At 49.6% G+C, this 19,338-nt stretch overlaps 5 non-coding genes and 1 pseudogene across 5 annotated transcripts; all 6 read right to left on the bottom strand.

The window, feature by feature from the left end:
* Nucleotides 1-1,178: 1,178 nt before the first annotated feature.
* LOC130305735 (U2 spliceosomal RNA) lies at nt 1,179-1,369 on the bottom strand. Its single transcript, XR_008855180.1, has one exon. It is a non-coding gene; the product is annotated as a U2 spliceosomal RNA (small nuclear RNA).
* Nucleotides 1,370-3,450: 2,081 nt separating this feature from the next.
* On the bottom strand, nt 3,451-3,641 carry LOC130305734 (U2 spliceosomal RNA). Its single transcript, XR_008855179.1, has one exon. It is a non-coding gene; the product is annotated as a U2 spliceosomal RNA (small nuclear RNA).
* Nucleotides 3,642-5,734: 2,093 nt separating this feature from the next.
* LOC130305733 (U2 spliceosomal RNA) lies at nt 5,735-5,925 on the bottom strand. Its single transcript, XR_008855178.1, has one exon. It is a non-coding gene; the product is annotated as a U2 spliceosomal RNA (small nuclear RNA).
* A 2,091-nt stretch (nt 5,926-8,016) lies between these two features.
* LOC130305732 (U2 spliceosomal RNA) lies at nt 8,017-8,207 on the bottom strand. The gene has a single exon (XR_008855177.1). It is a non-coding gene; the product is annotated as a U2 spliceosomal RNA (small nuclear RNA).
* Nucleotides 8,208-10,292: 2,085 nt separating this feature from the next.
* On the bottom strand, nt 10,293-10,483 carry LOC130305731 (U2 spliceosomal RNA). Its single transcript, XR_008855176.1, has one exon. It is a non-coding gene; the product is annotated as a U2 spliceosomal RNA (small nuclear RNA).
* Nucleotides 10,484-12,568: 2,085 nt separating this feature from the next.
* Nucleotides 12,569-12,741, bottom strand: LOC130305755 (U2 spliceosomal RNA; annotated as a pseudogene).
* Nucleotides 12,742-19,338: the final 6,597 nt, after the last annotated feature.

Raw genomic sequence — 19,338 nt, 5'->3', positions numbered from 1 at the left:
ATATATATTTCTCCGCCGAAATCACTTTTAAACCCATTTCCACCTTTTTTTCCCTTCTCTTCCTCTTACTTTTTTTTCACGTTTTTTTACGTTTTTCTCCTTTTCGCCTCTTTTCTGGGCGTATTATTCTTCTTTTTCTTCTTTTTTTTCGTCTAATGCATACCCCATCAGTGCAGCAATGCTTATTCAATACCGCCAGCAGATGGAGACACTGGGGGATAATTTTCTAAGGATTTATACTGATTTTTCCTGTCTGAATTTGTCGCACAGAAAGTTGCAGGCCAAATATGTGTGACATTTCTGCGACTTTAGCTTCTAGAGCATTTTTACAACATTATACATAGGTGCTGAATACATAAAAAGCGACTGTTCAGCGACAGACAAGTCGCATCGGCTGAAAGTAGGCCAGAATGTCAGTCCATGTTGGAGCAGGTTTAGATACAGTCTAAAGTATAGATCTCAAAGTCTGTGCACAGAATTTAGCAAGGGCCTCGCACCTTCTGATGCATCAGGTAGGTGCACAATAGCATAGCCTAACCCTCTGTACTTTGGTCTATATTGATGCGGGACATAGACAGCCAGCTGATGACCAATCCATTAGTGCAATGGATGGCTGGAAGCATTTGTCTTTGCCTTTGCAATACCACAGAAGCAATGCATGGTCAATGTACAGCAATGACACACCTGTGTGAACAGCCAGGAGACCCCCCCCCCCCCCCCCATGTTATGTTACATAGTTACATAGTTAGTACGGTCGAAAAAAGACATATGTCCATCAAGTTCAACCAGGGAATTAAGGGGTAGGGGTGTGGCGCGATATTGGGGAAGGGATGAGATTTTATATTTCTTCATAAGCATTAATCTTATTTTGTCAATTACGAACATTCAGCACCCACCCGCTATCAAGGCAGCTGCCTATCATGTCATGCCCTACCTGCACAGGTGTGCTGGCTACTCAAATGATCCAATTAAGGAGGCCAATTAGCCAGCAGCAGCAGAAGTCCTGTGCCTGGACGCTCCAACAGCGGCCAGACACAAGCAGAAGCAGCAGAAGCAGCAGCAGCAGCACCACCTTTTGTTTTTTGGCTGCAGCAGCAAGGCCCACAGGGCTGGCTAGCTGGCTAGCCAGCAAGCAGGTAGCAATGAAAGTAGGAATCTTTCTTTTTAACCCTGTAAGGGGGTGGTGCACTGTACCCGAAGATACTGCCATATCGGGTCAATGCATAGGGCGACGGAAGCAAGCTTCGAAATCGGCCCCCGTTCTCAAAAATCCATTTAATATATGGTCCCCAGATAGGGGACGTATCAGATATTAAACTGATAAGAACAGATACTACACTTGATCTTAGCCAAAAGGCCGAGAAGCGATAACCGTGAAAGGGGCGGGCCCAACAAGGTCCCCTTCATGGGCACTATCACTGCTTGCTGTCAGGGAGGCTGCCAGACAATTTTCCATGCACACTCTGGGCTGGGGGGCAGTCAACCACCAGTACACACAGCAGAACCTAAACCCATACCATTATTGCTAAGCAGCAAGACAGGGGCCCATTGCACTCCCACGGGGCCTTTTTAAATGCAATCCATAACCCGGATTTGCCAGGAACCCTTCTTACTCCTCCTACTTGCATGTGACACTGGGCTTAGGATCTGCATAGGAAACACACACACAAGCACACACCTACCTTTGTTGCCTGCAGATGCCTCCTTGGCTGTCCCCAAACGGTATCAAACCAACACCCACGGGAAGCTGTAAGCATAGAGGACATGCCTGCACCCCATTGGACTTACCTGTGTGGGTTAAATCCGGGTTATTTGACAACCTATGGCGGTGATGGTTCTGCTCAGGCAGAGCAGTGCTGATGCTCCTCATAAAGCTGTCGCTGCTGTGAAGGTTCTAGGTGACATCACAAATCCCTATGGTTACATACACAACAAAGCTGGGTTGTTGTTGTTTACACTCTGCAAGGCCTGTGGAAGTCAGTGACATCATAGCACTGTAGTTCTGAGGGTTCTAGATGGATGCAACAATCTCCTGTTGCTTCTATGAAGGCCATAATAGACGACATCACCAAACAGCTCCATAGTCACATACACAGCAAAGGAGAGATGTTGTTTACACCTAGTGATGTCAGTGGTATTGAGTGACATCACAGCACAGTGCTAAGGCTCCTGGGCCTGGACACAGCAGCGGCTGCAATATCTCAACGGAGAATACGTTTATATATATGTGTGTGTGTGCGCGTATATATATATATATATATATATATATATATATATATATTTCTCCGCCGAAATCACTTTTAAACCCATTTCCACCTTTTTTTCCCTTCTCTTCCTCTTACTTTTTTTTCACGTTTTTTTTACGTTTTTCTCCTTTTCGCCTCTTTTCTGGGCGTATTATTCTTCTTTTTCTTCTTTTTTTTCGTCTAATGCATACCCCATCAGTGCAGCAATGCTTATTCAATACCGCCAGCAGATGGAGACACTGGGGGATAATTTTCTAAGGATTTATACTGATTTTTCCTGTCTGAATTTGTCGCACAGAAAGTTGCAGGCCAAATATGTGTGACATTTCTGCGACTTTAGCTTCTAGAGCATTTTTACAACATTATACATAGGTGCTCAATACATAAAAAGCGACTGTTCATCGACAGACAAGTCGCATCGGCTGAAAGTAGGCCAGAATGTCAGTCCATGTTGGAGCAGGTTTAGATACAGACTAAAGTATAGATCTCAAAGTCTGTGCACAGAATTTAGCAAGGGCCTCGCACCTTCTGATGCATCAGGTAGGTGCACAATAGCATAGCCTAACCCTCTGTACTTTGGTCTATATTGATGCGGGACATAGACAGCCAGCTGATGACCAATCCATTAGTGCAATGGATGGCTGGAAGCATTTGTCTTTGCCTTTGCAATACCACAGAAGCAATGCATGGTCAATGTACAGCAATGACACACCTGTGTGAACAGCCAGGAGACCCCCCCCCCCCCCCATGTTATGTTACATAGTTACATAGTTAGTACGGTCGAAAAAAGACATATGTCCATCAAGTTCAACCAGGGAATTAAGGGGTAGGGGTGTGGCGCGATATTGGGGAAGGGATGAGATTTTATATTTCTTCATAAGCATTAATCTTATTTTGTCAATTAGGAACATTCAGCACCCACCCGCTATCAAGGCAGCTGCCTATCATGTCATGCCCTACCTGCACAGGTGTGCTGGCTACTCAAATGATCCAATTAAGGAGGCCATTTAGTCAGCAGCAGCAGAAGTCCTGTGCCTGGACGCTCCAACAGCGGCCAGACACAAGCAGAAGCAGCAGAAGCAGCAGCAGCAGCACCACCTTTTGTTTTTTGGCTGCAGCAGCAAGGCCCACAGGGCTGGCTAGCTGGCTAGCCAGCAAGCAGGTAGCAATGAAAGTAGGAATCTTTCTTTTTAACCCTGTAAGGGGGTGGTGCACTGTACCCGAAGATACTGCCATATCGGGTCAATGCATAGGGCGACGGAAGCAAGCTTCGAAATCGGCCCCCGTTCTCAAAAATCCATTTAATATATGGTCCCCAGATAGGGGACGTATCAGATATTAAACTGATAAGAACAGATACTACACTTGATCTTAGCCAAAAGGCCGAGAAGCGATAACCGTGAAAGGGGCGGGCCCAACAAGGTCCCCTTCATGGGCACTATCACTGCTTGCTGTCAGGGAGGCTGCCAGACAATTTTCCATGCACACTCTGGGCTGGGGGGCAGTCAACCACCAGTACACACAGCAGAACCTAAACCCATACCATTATTGCTAAGCAGCAAGACAGGGGCCCATTGCACTCCCACGGGGCCTTTTTAAATGCAATCCATAACCCGGATTTGCCAGGAACCCTTCTTACTCCTCCTACTTGCATGTGACACTGGGCTTAGGATCTGCATAGGAAACACACACACAAGCACACACCTACCTTTGTTGCCTGCAGATGCCTCCTTGGCTGTCCCCAAACGGTATCAAACCAACACCCACGGGAAGCTGTAAGCATAGAGGACATGCCTGCACCCCATTGGACTTACCTGTGTGGGTTAAATCCGGGTTATTTGACAACCTATGGCGGTGATGGTTCTGCTCAGGCAGAGCAGTGCTGATGCTCCTCATAAAGCTGTCGCTGCTGTGAAGGTTCTAGGTGACATCACAAATCCCTATGGTTACATACACAACAAAGCTGGGTTGTTGTTGTTTACACTCTGCAAGGCCTGTGGAAGTCAGTGACATCATAGCACTGTAGTTCTGAGGGTTCTAGATGGATGCAACAATCTCCTGTTGCTTCTATGAAGGCCATAATAGACGACATCACCAAACAGCTCCATAGTCACATACACAGCAAAGGAGAGATGTTGTTTACACCTAGTGATGTCAGTGGTATTGAGTGACATCACAGCACAGTGCTAAGGCTCCTGGGCCTGGACACAGCAGCGGCTGCAATATCTCAACGGAGAATACGTTTATATATATGTGTGTGTGTGCGCGTATATATATATATATATATATATATATATATATATATATATATATATATATATTTCTCCGCCGAAATCACTTTTAAACCCATTTCCACCTTTTTTTCCCTTCTCTTCCTCTTACTTTTTTTTCACGTTTTTTTACGTTTTTCTCCTTTTCGCCTCTTTTCTGGGCGTATTATTCTTCTTTTTCTTCTTTTTTTTCGTCTAATGCATACCCCATCAGTGCAGCAATGCTTATTCAATACCGCCAGCAGATGGAGACACTGGGGGATAATTTTCTAAGGATTTATACTGATTTTTCCTGTCTGAATTTGTCGCACAGAAAGTTGCAGGCCAAATATGTGTGACATTTCTGCGACTTTAGCTTCTAGAGCATTTTTACAACATTATACATAGGTGCTGAATACATAAAAAGCGACTGTTCAGCGACAGACAAGTCGCATCGGCTGAAAGTAGGCCAGAATGTCAGTCCATGTTGGAGCAGGTTTAGATACAGTCTAAAGTATAGATCTCAAAGTCTGTGCACAGAATTTAGCAAGGGCCTCGCACCTTCTGATGCATCAGGTAGGTGCACAATAGCATAGCCTAACCCTCTGTACTTTGGTCTATATTGATGCGGGACATAGACAGCCAGCTGATGACCAATCCATTAGTGCAATGGATGGCTGGAAGCATTTGTCTTTGCCTTTGCAATACCACAGAAGCAATGCATGGTCAATGTACAGCAATGACACACCTGTGTGAACAGCCAGGAGACCCCCCCCCCCCCCATGTTATGTTACATAGTTACATAGTTAGTACGGTCGAAAAAAGACATATGTCCATCAAGTTCAACCAGGGAATTAAGGGGTAGGGGTGTGGCGCGATATTGGGGAAGGGATGAGATTTTATATTTCTTCATAAGCATTAATCTTATTTTGTCAATTAGGAACATTCAGCACCCACCCGCTATCAAGGCAGCTGCCTATCATGTCATGCCCTACCTGCACAGGTGTGCTGGCTACTCAAATGATCCAATTAAGGAGGCCATTTAGTCAGCAGCAGCAGAAGTCCTGTGCCTGGACGCTCCAACAGCGGCCAGACACAAGCAGAAGCAGCAGAAGCAGCAGCAGCAGCACCACCTTTTGTTTTTTGGCTGCAGCAGCAAGGCCCACAGGGCTGGCTAGCTGGCTAGCCAGCAAGCAGGTAGCAATGAAAGTAGGAATCTTTCTTTTTAACCCTGTAAGGGGGTGGTGCACTGTACCCGAAGATACTGCCATATCGGGTCAATGCATAGGGCGACGGAAGCAAGCTTCGAAATCGGCCCCCGTTCTCAAAAATCCATTTAATATATGGTCCCCAGATAGGGGACGTATCAGATATTAAACTGATAAGAACAGATACTACACTTGATCTTAGCCAAAAGGCCGAGAAGCGATAACCGTGAAAGGGGCGGGCCCAACAAGGTCCCCTTCATGGGCACTATCACTGCTTGCTGTCAGGGAGGCTGCCAGACAATTTTCCATGCACACTCTGGGCTGGGGGGCAGTCAACCACCAGTACACACAGCAGAACCTAAACCCATACCATTATTGCTAAGCAGCAAGACAGGGGCCCATTGCACTCCCACGGGGCCTTTTTAAATGCAATCCATAACCCGGATTTGCCAGGAACCCTTCTTACTCCTCCTACTTGCATGTGACACTGGGCTTAGGATCTGCATAGGAAACACACACACAAGCACACACCTACCTTTGTTGCCTGCAGATGCCTCCTTGGCTGTCCCCAAACGGTATCAAACCAACACCCACGGGAAGCTGTAAGCATAGAGGACATGCCTGCACCCCATTGGACTTACCTGTGTGGGTTAAATCCGGGTTATTTGACAACCTATGGCGGTGATGGTTCTGCTCAGGCAGAGCAGTGCTGATGCTCCTCATAAAGCTGTCGCTGCTGTGAAGGTTCTAGGTGACATCACAAATCCCTATGGTTACATACACAACAAAGCTGGGTTGTTGTTGTTTACACTCTGCAAGGCCTGTGGAAGTCAGTGACATCATAGCACTGTAGTTCTGAGGGTTCTAGATGGATGCAACAATCTCCTGTTGCTTCTATGAAGGCCATAATAGACGACATCACCAAACAGCTCCATAGTCACATACACAGCAAAGGAGAGATGTTGTTTACACCTAGTGATGTCAGTGGTATTGAGTGACATCACAGCACAGTGCTAAGGCTCCTGGGCCTGGACACAGCAGCGGCTGCAATATCTCAACGGAGAATACGTTTATATATATGTGTGTGTGTGCGCGTATATATATATATATATATATATATATATATATATATATATATATATATTTCTCCGCCGAAATCACTTTTAAACCCATTTCCACCTTTTTTTCCCTTCTCTTCCTCTTACTTTTTTTTCACGTTTTTTTACGTTTTTCTCCTTTTCGCCTCTTTTCTGGGCGTATTATTCTTCTTTTTCTTCTTTTTTTTCGTCTAATGCATACCCCATCAGTGCAGCAATGCTTATTCAATACCGCCAGCAGATGGAGACACTGGGGGATAATTTTCTAAGGATTTATACTGATTTTTCCTGTCTGAATTTGTCGCACAGAAAGTTGCAGGCCAAATATGTGTGACATTTCTGCGACTTTAGCTTCTAGAGCATTTTTACAACATTATACATAGGTGCTGAATACATAAAAAGCGACTGTTCAGCGACAGACAAGTCGCATCGGCTGAAAGTAGGCCAGAATGTCAGTCCATGTTGGAGCAGGTTTAGATACAGTCTAAAGTATAGATCTCAAAGTCTGTGCACAGAATTTAGCAAGGGCCTCGCACCTTCTGATGCATCAGGTAGGTGCACAATAGCATAGCCTAACCCTCTGTACTTTGGTCTATATTGATGCGGGACATAGACAGCCAGCTGATGACCAATCCATTAGTGCAATGGATGGCTGGAAGCATTTGTCTTTGCCTTTGCAATACCACAGAAGCAATGCATGGTCAATGTACAGCAATGACACACCTGTGTGAACAGCCAGGAGACCCCCCCCCCCCCCCCATGTTATGTTACATAGTTACATAGTTAGTACGGTCGAAAAAAGACATATGTCCATCAAGTTCAACCAGGGAATTAAGGGGTAGGGGTGTGGCGCGATATTGGGGAAGGGATGAGATTTTATATTTCTTCATAAGCATTAATCTTATTTTGTCAATTAGGAACATTCAGCACCCACCCGCTATCAAGGCAGCTGCCTATCATGTCATGCCCTACCTGCACAGGTGTGCTGGCTACTCAAATGATCCAATTAAGGAGGCCATTTAGTCAGCAGCAGCAGAAGTCCTGTGCCTGGACGCTCCAACAGCGGCCAGACACAAGCAGAAGCAGCAGAAGCAGCAGCAGCAGCAGCACCTTTTGTTTTTTGGCTGCAGCAGCAAGGCCCACAGGGCTGGCTAGCTGGCTAGCCAGCAAGCAGGTAGCAATGAAAGTAGGAATCTTTCTTTTTAACCCTGTAAGGGGGTGGTGCACTGTACCCGAAGATACTGCCATATCGGGTCAATGCATAGGGCGACGGAAGCAAGCTTCGAAATCGGCCCCCGTTCTCAAAAATCCATTTAATATATGGTCCCCAGATAGGGGACGTATCAGATATTAAACTGATAAGAACAGATACTACACTTGATCTTAGCCAAAAGGCCGAGAAGCGATAACCGTGAAAGGGGCGGGCCCAACAAGGTCCCCTTCATGGGCACTATCACTGCTTGCTGTCAGGGAGGCTGCCAGACAATTTTCCATGCACACTCTGGGCTGGGGGGCAGTCAACCACCAGTACACACAGCAGAACCTAAACCCATACCATTATTGCTAAGCAGCAAGACAGGGGCCCATTGCACTCCCACGGGGCCTTTTTAAATGCAATCCATAACCCGGATTTGCCAGGAACCCTTCTTACTCCTCCTACTTGCATGTGACACTGGGCTTAGGATCTGCATAGGAAACACACACACAAGCACACACCTACCTTTGTTGCCTGCAGATGCCTCCTTGGCTGTCCCCAAACGGTATCAAACCAACACCCACGGGAAGCTGTAAGCATAGAGGACATGCCTGCACCCCATTGGACTTACCTGTGTGGGTTAAATCCGGGTTATTTGACAACCTATGGCGGTGATGGTTCTGCTCAGGCAGAGCAGTGATGATGCTCCTCATAAAGCTGTCGCTGCTGTGAAGGTTCTAGGTGACATCACAAATCCCTATGGTTACATACACAACAAAGCTGGGTTGTTGTTGTTTACACTCTGCAAGGCCTGTGGAAGTCAGTGACATCATAGCACTGTAGTTCTGAGGGTTCTAGATGGATGCAACAATCTCCTGTTGCTTCTATGAAGGCCATAATAGACGACATCACCAAACAGCTCCATAGTCACATACACAGCAAAGGAGAGATGTTGTTTACACCTAGTGATGTCAGTGGTATTGAGTGACATCACAGCACAGTGCTAAGGCTCCTGGGCCTGGACACAGCAGCGGCTGCAATATCTCAACGGAGAATACGTTTATATATATGTGTGTGTGTGCGCGTATATATATATATATATATATATATATATATATATATATATATATTTCTCCGCCGAAATCACTTTTAAACCCATTTCCACCTTTTTTTCCCTTCTCTTCCTCTTACTTTTTTTTCACGTTTTTTTACGTTTTTCTCCTTTTCGCCTCTTTTCTGGGCGTATTATTCTTCTTTTTCTTCTTTTTTTTCGTCTAATGCATACCCCATCAGTGCAGCAATGCTTATTCAATACCGCCAGCAGATGGAGACACTGGGGGATAATTTTCTAAGGATTTATACTGATTTTTCCTGTCTGAATTTGTCGCACAGAAAGTTGCAGGCCAAATATGTGTGACATTTCTGCGACTTTAGCTTCTAGAGCATTTTTACAACATTATACATAGGTGCTGAATACATAAAAAGCGACTGTTCAGCGACAGACAAGTCGCATCGGCTGAAAGTAGGCCAGAATGTCAGTCCATGTTGGAGCAGGTTTAGATACAGTCTAAAGTATAGATCTCAAAGTCTGTGCACAGAATTTAGCAAGGGCCTCGCACCTTCTGATGCATCAGGTAGGTGCACAATAGCATAGCCTAACCCTCTGTACTTTGGTCTATATTGATGCGGGACATAGACAGCCAGCTGATGACCAATCCATTAGTGCAATGGATGGCTGGAAGCATTTGTCTTTGCCTTTGCAATACCACAGAAGCAATGCATGGTCAATGTACAGCAATGACACACCTGTGTGAACAGCCAGGAGACCCCCCCCCCCCCCATGTTATGTTACATAGTTACATAGTTAGTACGGTCGAAAAAAGACATATGTCCATCAAGTTCAACCAGGGAATTAAGGGGTAGGGGTGTGGCGCGATATTGGGGAAGGGATGAGATTTTATATTTCTTCATAAGCATTAATCTTATTTTGTCAATTAGGAACATTCAGCACCCACCCGCTATCAAGGCATCTGCCTATCATGTCATGCCCTACCTGCACAGGTGTGCTGGCTACTCAAATGATCCAATTAAGGAGGCCATTTAGTCAGCAGCAGCAGAAGTCCTGTGCCTGGACGCTCCAACAGCGGCCAGACACAAGCAGAAGCAGCAGAAGCAGCAGCAGCAGCACCACCTTTTGTTTTTTGGCTGCAGCAGCAAGGCCCACAGGGCTGGCTAGCTGGCTAGCCAGCAAGCAGGTAGCAATGAAAGTAGGAATCTTTCTTTTTAACCCTGTAAGGGGGTGGTGCACTGTACCCGAAGATACTGCCATATCGGGTCAATGCATAGGGCGACGGAAGCAAGCTTCGAAATCGGCCCCCGTTCTCAAAAATCCATTTAATATATGGTCCCCAGATAGGGGACGTATCAGATATTAAACTGATAAGAACAGATACTACACTTGATCTTAGCCAAAAGGCCGAGAAGCGATAACCGTGAAAGGGGCGGGCCCAACAAGGTCCCCTTCATGGGCACTATCACTGCTTGCTGTCAGGGAGGCTGCCAGACAATTTTCCATGCACACTCTGGGCTGGGGGGCAGTCAACCACCAGTACACACAGCAGAACCTAAACCCATACCATTATTGCTAAGCAGCAAGACAGGGGCCCATTGCACTCCCACGGGGCCTTTTTAAATGCAATCCATAACCCGGATTTGCCAGGAACCCTTCTTACTCCTCCTACTTGCATGTGACACTGGGCTTAGGATCTGCATAGGAAACACACACACAAGCACACACCTACCTTTGTTGCCTGCAGATGCCTCCTTGGCTGTCCCCAAACGGTATCAAACCAACACCCACGGGAAGCTGTAAGCATAGAGGACATGCCTGCACCCCATTGGACTTACCTGTGTGGGTTAAATCCGGGTTATTTGACAACCTATGGCGGTGATGGTTCTGCTCAGGCAGAGCAGTGCTGATGCTCCTCATAAAGCTGTCGCTGCTGTGAAGGTTCTAGGTGACATCACAAATCCCTATGGTTACATACACAACAAAGCTGGGTTGTTGTTGTTTACACTCTGCAAGGCCTGTGGAAGTCAGTGACATCATAGCACTGTAGTTCTGAGGGTTCTAGATGGATGCAACAATCTCCTGTTGCTTCTATGAAGGCCATAATAGACGACATCACCAAACAGCTCCATAGTCACATACACAGCAAAGGAGAGATGTTGTTTACACCTAGTGATGTCAGTGGTATTGAGTGACATCACAGCACAGTGCTAAGGCTCCTGGGCCTGGACACAGCAGCGGCTGCAATATCTCAACGGAGAATACGTTTATATATATGTGTGTGTGTGCGCGTATATATATATATATATATATATATATATATATATATATATATATATTTCTCCGCCGAAATCACTTTTAAACCCATTTCCACCTTTTTTTCCCTTCTCTTCCTCTTACTTTTTTTTCACGTTTTTTTACGTTTTTCTCCTTTTCGCCTCTTTTCTGGGCGTATTATTCTTCTTTTTCTTCTTTTTTTTCGTCTAATGCATACCCCATCAGTGCAGCAATGCTTATTCAATACCGCCAGCAGATGGAGACACTGGGGGATAATTTTCTATGGATTTATACTGATTTTTCCTGTCTGAATTTGTCGCACAGAAAGTTGCAGGCCAAATATGTGTGACATTTCTGCGACTTTAGCTTCTAGAGCATTTTTACAACATTATACATAGGTGCTGAATACATAAAAAGCGACTGTTCAGCGACAGACAAGTCGCATCGGCTGAAAGTAGGCCAGAATGTCAGTCCATGTTGGAGCAGGTTTAGATACAGTCTAAAGTATAGATCTCAAAGTCTGTGCACAGAATTTAGCAAGGGCCTCGCACCTTCTGATGCATCAGGTAGGTGCACAATAGCATAGCCTAACCCTCTGTACTTTGGTCTATATTGATGCGGGACATAGACAGCCAGCTGATGACCAATCCATTAGTGCAATGGATGGCTGGAAGCATTTGTCTTTGCCTTTGCAATACCACAGAAGCAATGCATGGTCAATGTACAGCAATGACACACCTGTGTGAACAGCCAGGAGACCCCCCCCCCCCATGTTATGTTACATAGTTACATAGTTAGTACGGTCGAAAAAAGACATATGTCCATCAAGTTCAACCAGGGAATTAAGGGGTAGGGGTGTGGCGCGATATTGGGGAAGGGATGAGATTTTATATTTCTTCATAAGCATTAATCTTATTTTGTCAATTAGGAACATTCAGCACCCACCCGCTATCAAGGCAGCTGCCTATCATGTCATGCCCTACCTGCACAGGTGTGCTGGCTACTCAAATGATCCAATTAAGGAGGCCATTTAGTCAGCAGCAGCAGAAGTCCTGTGCCTGGACGCTCCAACAGCGGCCAGACACAAGCAGAAGCAGCAGAAGCAGCAGCAGCAGCACCACCTTTTGTTTTTTGGCTGCAGCAGCAAGGCCCACAGGGCTGGCTAGCTGGCTAGCCAGCAAGCAGGTAGCAATGAAAGTAGGAATCTTTCTTTTTAACCCTGTAAGGGGGTGGTGCACTGTACCCGAAGATACTGCCATATCGGGTCAATGCATAGGGCGACGGAAGCAAGCTTCGAAATCGGCCCCCGTTCTCAAAAATCCATTTAATATATGGTCCCCAGATAGGGGACGTATCAGATATTAAACTGATAAGAACAGATTTTTGATTGAAAGAGCTTTATTTACCGTTCAGTCATTACAAGTCGTACAATAAATTACAGTCACACAAAGCATGATAGTACAATACACAGCAAAGGTTCCCTAAGCTATACATCGCACACCATGCTACTCTAACATTCAGCTCAATCCTGCAATATAAAGGCACAAGAGATCAAACAAAAACCAAATAATACAATCTGTGATCGGGGTAGGGGTGTGGGCGACTATGTGGGGGTAGGGAGGGGGCGGATCACAGGGCCAAACTGTTGGGCTGTATCTTCAGGGAGACATGGGAGAAGGAGAGGGGTCTTCACTCCTCTTCTTCCTCATCAACGGCCGAGCTGTCCAAGATGGAATAGTCTCTAAGCAGGTTCTTGATGAACCTGCGGCAGTCCCGGACGGACATGTTTTCCCTGTTGATCACGAGGCGGTTCCTGGCAAGCCACACTGCGTCCTTAAAACAGTTCATAAGGCGCCAGGCCTCCTGGATGGCCTCCACGTCGTGGGTCCCAGGGAACAGGCCGTAAAGCACCGAATGGTACGATAGGCAGCTCCTGGGCACTGAGTCTCTGAGTTCCTGTTCTAGGGCGTCCAACAGACCCTGTGCAAAGGGGCACTGCCAAAACACGTGGAAAGATGTTTCCTCCACGTAGGGGCAACGGGGGCAGTACCGGGTCTTGCACAGGTTGCGGGCATGCATGAATGACCTGAGAGAGAGACCTCCCATGACGGCCATCCACGACAAGTCCTTGTGTCCATTGGTAAGCCGCTTTGAGGCCACATTGTTCCAAACTGTCTCTGCAGTGGCTGCGGGGAGTCCCGGAACCAGCTCGGTCGAGTCCTTAGCTCGGATGAGCTTGTGGATTGTCTTTGGCTTCCATAGGTCTGGTTTCAGTCCTTCCAGCTGGTGCTCCCTCACAAACCGGACAACATCCCCATAGAACCAGGGAGTGTTCCAGTTGTAAGGGATGGAGCTGTCCCACTTGTCCCAGCCCAGCTGTCTCCAGAGGGGCATGAGAAGCAAGCGAGACATGGACCTGCCCGCTGAGCCAGTCTTTTCTACAAGAGTCCGCTGCACCGTGACACATGCAAAGGAGGCCCTCAGCAGAGCAGGGATGTCGGGTATTCCCTTCCCACCCTTGCGGGGTTCCTTGTACATCACGGTCCTCTTGACTCTGTCCATTTTGCCCCAGACGAAGCCAAACACTGTCCGGGTGATGGCCTTGCAAACGGTGGTATGGGGAGGCCAGGCCTGTGCGGTATATTGGAGCACAGGCAAAACTTCACTCCGCAGGACAAGTGCCTTGCCTTCCATCGTGAGCTTTCTGGAGCTCCACAGTCCGATCTTCGAGTTTATCCTTCCTAGTCGGTCTTGCCAAGACTTAAGGGCCGCTCCTTCCTTCCCGAACCAGACTCCAAGAATTTGAATGAAGTCCGGCTTAATAGTAAAGGGGAAGGGGGCGGAAGAAGCCAGGTGCCATTCCCCGAAGAGCATGGCCTCCGACTTCCCGCAGTTGACTTTTGCCCCCGAAGCTCTGCTGAAGTCCTCGCAGGTCTGGACGAGTGCAGTCACCGAACGCTGGTCAGCGCAGAAGACGGTCACGTCGTCCATGTAGAGCGAGCACTTGACCTCGTGGCGATCTGGTCCTGGTGCGGTGATCCCTCTGATCTCTCCATTCTGCCGGATAGTCTCAGCGAAGAGCTCTATAACACAAACAAAAAGGAGAGGTGAAAGAGGGCAGCCTTGTCTAACCCCTGAAAGAATAGGAAAGGGGTCAGTCTTCCAGCCGTTCACCAACACCGTGCTGTAAATGTCAAAATACATAACGTTAACAAAAGAGCAAAACATCTTCCCCAGACCCAGCCTGCGCAAAACCCTGTCCATGAATGCGTGGGAGACACGGTCGAACGCCTTCTCCTGATCTAAGCTGACCAGGGCGGCGCGGCCCCCGCGGTCCTGGATGTAATGGACCGTGTCTCTCACAAGGGCAAGGCTGTCGGCAATCCTGCGGCCAGGAATGCTGCAGGTCTGGTCCGGATGGACGATCTGCCCCATGACAGGTTTCAGCCTGTTGGCCAGCACCTTGGCGAGGATCTTGTAGTCCACGTTCAGGAGAGAGATGGGACGCCAGTTTTTCAGGTCACATCTCTCCCCCTTCCGCTTATACAAGATCGTGATCATCCCTTCCCTCAACGACGGAGGCATTCTGCCCCCCACCACCATCTCCTCGTACACCTCCAACAGGTCCGGACAGATCAGGTCACCCAGCGCTACGTAGAGCTCGGCCGGGAGACCGTCACTGCCCGGGGTCCTGCCGGGCTTAAAGGATTTAGCGGCAGAGAGCAGCTCCCCCACCGTCAAGGGATCGTCCATAGCCGCCGCACCTGCGGGATCAACAACGTTAGTGACACCTGACAGGAACCTCTCGGCGGCTTCGGGGTCGGATGACTTGGGGGCGTAGAGGTTGCTGTAGAAGTCGTGGACGACCCCCATCACTTCCTCCTTGCCGCTCCTCATGTGTCCGGTCTCATCTCGTAGCTCAGTCAGGGGCGTGTGGCCGGCATGGAGCTTCCTGAAAAAGAAAGAGTTACATTTCTCACCCTTCTCCAGGTTCTCCACCTTGGAACGAAAGACGATTCGCTTGGATTCCTCCTCAAAGTGCCTTTTCAAGCTCTTTTTGGTCTCCTCCAGCTCCTCCCTGACGTCCCAGCCACACTGGAGCAGGTCCTGCAGGGACCGCAGCTCGCGCTGCAGTTTCCTCAAGTCCCACTTCTTCGCACACGCCTGTTGTCTGCCTTTTGCCTGAAAGAAACAACGGAATTCGACTTTAACATATTCCCACCAATCGCTGATGCACTTGAACAGACATTTGTCATTTCGCCATACAAGGTAAGCATCCCTAAGTTCCTCCATGACCTCCCTCTGCTCCAACAGGGCACAATTCAACTTCCAGGAGCCCGGGCCAGGTGGGAATCCATGGCCCAGAGTCCCCCGGAATCGAATGGCCCTGTGGTCAGAGAAGAAGCAGGGGACCATAGAGTACGACACCTTTCTGACTGCTCTCGAAGTGAAGATGAAGTCTATCCGAGAACGGAGCGAGCCATCGGGGCGGCTCCACGTATAGTTTACGGAGCCGTTCCCGATGGACCCGACAACGTCCTGCAAGGATGCCTCCGTCACCATCTCAATCAGCAGTTTAGACGTCACGTCCAGGTTGGCGGATGTGCCAGAACTGCGCCCGTCCACCTCAATGGGGCAGTTGAAGTCACCACCCAACACTACTGCTCTAGTGGTGGCGAGTTCAGCCCGCAGGGCCTGGAGAACCTCCAGTCGGACATCCCTCTCAGGGGAGGCATACACGTTGATGAGCCGCACGGGCTCACCCGCCCAGGAACCGTCTGCGACAAGAAGTCTGCCACAGACGAGCTCCCGGACGGAATCAAGTGCAAAGTTACCTCCCCTGATCAGGATGGCCACCCCCGCAGACCTATTGTCGCCCCCACCAGACCAGTAGGAAGGGCCGTGAGGCCACTGCCTGGCCAGATGGTTGTAAGACCTAGAAGCAGACAAAGCACATTCCTGCAACATGTAAACATCACACCTCTGGGAATCTAAGAACGTAAGAACAGTCTGAAATCTAAACCAAGCTCTGATACTCCTCACATTAATGCAGAAGATGTTGAGATCAGCCATGGGAATAAAAAGAGAGGTTAGTTCTGATACTAGTTACCAGTCTGGTCGGACGGGTCCTCTTCTCTGGCGCCTGTCGGCTCCTGTGGCTTCTCGTAGCGCCCTTCCAAGAACTCGTCGTAGACCGTGTTGGACGGAGTGTCCAGGATTTTCTTAACCTCTGGGTCCTGCAGCAGCTCCTCCATAGATTGAGCTTGGACTGGCTCTGCTTGGACCTGCTCCACTTGGGCCTGCTCCATCACCTCCTCTCCTTCTGAAGCCTCAAGGCTCTCGCAGACCTGCTCCATCTCCTCCTCCTCATCTGAAGCTTGAGGGGTTTCGCAGGTCTCGATTATCTTTCTTTTGTGGGACTCTTCTGATACGTTGTCCCTTCCTTTCCTCTTCCTCTGTATGGTACCTGGGGGAGGAAGCACAGGAAAGTCCTCCGAAGGGCGGGCACCAGCAGCTGGAGGGGGGTTAGGTGCTGCTGGGCCAGGAGAGAAAGGAGGCTGGGTGGGGCGGGGGGCAGGAGAGAGTGCCCGGGCAGGGGAGGACGGGGCAGGGGTGGGCCGGGCAGGGGAGGACGGGGCAGGGGTGGGCCGGGCAGGGGAGGACGGGGCAGGGGTGGGCCGGGGTGGGGTACGGGGGGCAGGGGTGGGCCGGGGTGGGGTACGGGGGGCAGGGGTGGGGCGGGGTGGGGTACGGGGGGCAGGGGTGGGGCGGGATGGGGCAGGAGGGGCGGGGGTGGGACGGGATGGGGCAGGAGGGGCAGGGGTGGGACGGGATGGGGCAGGAGGGGCAGGGGTGGGACGGGATGGGGCAGGGGTGGGACGGGATGGGGCAGGGGTGGGGCGGGATGGGGCAGGAGATGGGGCGGGAGGGGCAGGGGATGGGGCGGGAGGGGCAGGGGAGGGGCGGGACGGGGCAGGGGTGGTGGCTTTCGCCTTCTTACCCTCCTTGGTCGGCTTGGCCATCCGTGGTGTTGGCTCCGGAGCTGGGGCTGGCTTCGGTGCTCTCGCTGCCACAGATGCCCATGTTCTCTCCCTCTGGGGGCAGTCCTTGTAGCTGTGGGCTGCCAGTCCGCAGAGGTTGCAGGTCTTGCTCTTGGGGCAGTCCTTGGTCGTGTGACCTGTCACACGGCAATACCTGCAGGCATCCTCCGTACAGTCCTTGCCCTCGTGGCCCATCTTGCCACATCTCCTGCAGGTCTGCGGCATGTCCGGGTAGAAGATAAGTCCTGTGGAGTTGCCCAAGGAAAATGTCGTTGGCAGGTGCTGTAGTCCGTCTGGAGAAGCAGGGTTCTTGTTGAGTCTGACGACCACAGACCACTTGCAGGTCCAGTATCCGAGTGAGTTCAGGATGCGGGTGGGCTCCCTCACCACGGTGCAGAAGCGCTTCAGGAAGGTCGAGATGTCCGTGCCTGGGGTGTGTGGGTTCCGCATTGAGACCGTCACCCGCCTCTCCTCTCTTTGAATAAGGCAGTTGCCCACAAAGCGAGAGAAAGGGGATTCGGGACTCGCCGCTTTCACCACCTCCCAGTATCTTCTACAGGTCCCAATGGTGGCAAAGGTGATGTAGAAGATTCCCGAAAAGAAGGTTGCTATTCCCAGGGTGTCAGCCGTGGGGAAGCCTTGATCCGCCAGCATCTTCTTGCAGAACACGTCGTGGGACATGTCCGGCACCCTTCCGTCCACGGGCTTGAGCTTCAAGGCAACAGTCTGCCTCATCCAGGGCTCCAGGGTTGGAGCTTCCAGGTTAGGAATTCTGCCGCCCTTCTGCCTTGCCGTGGTGGAGGTTGAAGCTTGCTGTGGTTGGGGCTGGACCTCCAGGCCTTGCCCTGCAGCCTCCTGGGTGGACTTGCTGGTTGAGGCCATGGCTTCTTCCAGCAGGCTCTTTTCCGCTTCCTTGCTTGCTTGTGGAGAGAGGCTTCGCAAAGTCTTCTTTCCCGGGTGGGAGGAGCTATGCAGATCCGGTCCCGGTGGGAGGAGCTATGCAAATCCTTCTCCAGAGGCAGCGAGTTTCTTCGAAAAGATTCTGCGCCGCCTTCCTCTTCGCCGCTGTTCCGGAATTCACCGCCGATTCCCTTCTTCCAGGTTCTTCGTCGGCTTCTTCCGGAGCTGCAGTTTTCAAGATCTTCTCCTTCTTCAGATGTTCCGAGGCAGGCAGGAGACGATCTTCAGGTGGTATGCTCTAGAGAAATGCGGTTCTAATAAGAACGAAAAGTACTGCAATCGTACTACGCAAAATCTCTACCACAATGCTTGGAGTTCTTCAGACCGTAGCGATCATGGTATCTCCCCTGCCAGGTAAATCTGCAGACAGCTGTTTCGGGGTTTTTGCCCCTCGTCAGTACAGAGCAGGGTGATAAGAACAGATTTTTTTTTTTTTTTTTTTTTTTTTTAAAGCCGAGGAACGTGCTTTCGATTCACCCAAAGTGCAAGAAAAAGTGCAAACGTGTTACACTAAAAAAACGTGCACAAAGGATGCGGTCTATCGCAAGCCCTTCTCCGATAGGAGAGAGGCCCCCCAACAAACCTTACCCTTCGCCTCCGGACCAAAAGGTACCTGCGAGGTTCCAGGTTCAATGTCCCTTTTCGCCGAAGCTACTAGGGGACCACAAATGCTCCCGGCATCCCCCTTGGCGTTCGCCAAGGTATCTGCCCGCAGAGCCGATTACGGTAGGTACCCTGCCAAAGCAGGAGTACCCGGGGTGTTTGCAGGGAGGTGCGGAACCTAATGGCCACACACACCTCCCCTAGACCGCCAGGAGGGACACCCAGAAGGGCTACCGCATCCTGACAAATCCTGTGAACACACAACACGCAAAAAGTGACACAGTGAGACAAAAAAGAAATAAATAAGTGAATGTGTGCAGATATACTGCCCGGACATCCGGCCGGATCTATAAAAATTTCTCTGATCCTAGCCAGAAGGCCGGGAATCAAGAG

Source organism: Hyla sarda, unplaced genomic scaffold, assembly GCF_029499605.1.
Source record: "Hyla sarda isolate aHylSar1 unplaced genomic scaffold, aHylSar1.hap1 scaffold_1330, whole genome shotgun sequence".
Classification (NCBI taxonomy): Eukaryota; Metazoa; Chordata; class Amphibia; order Anura; family Hylidae; genus Hyla; species Hyla sarda.
The sequence above is the reverse complement of the archived record's forward strand: the minus strand, read 5'-3'. Positions and strand labels throughout refer to the sequence as shown.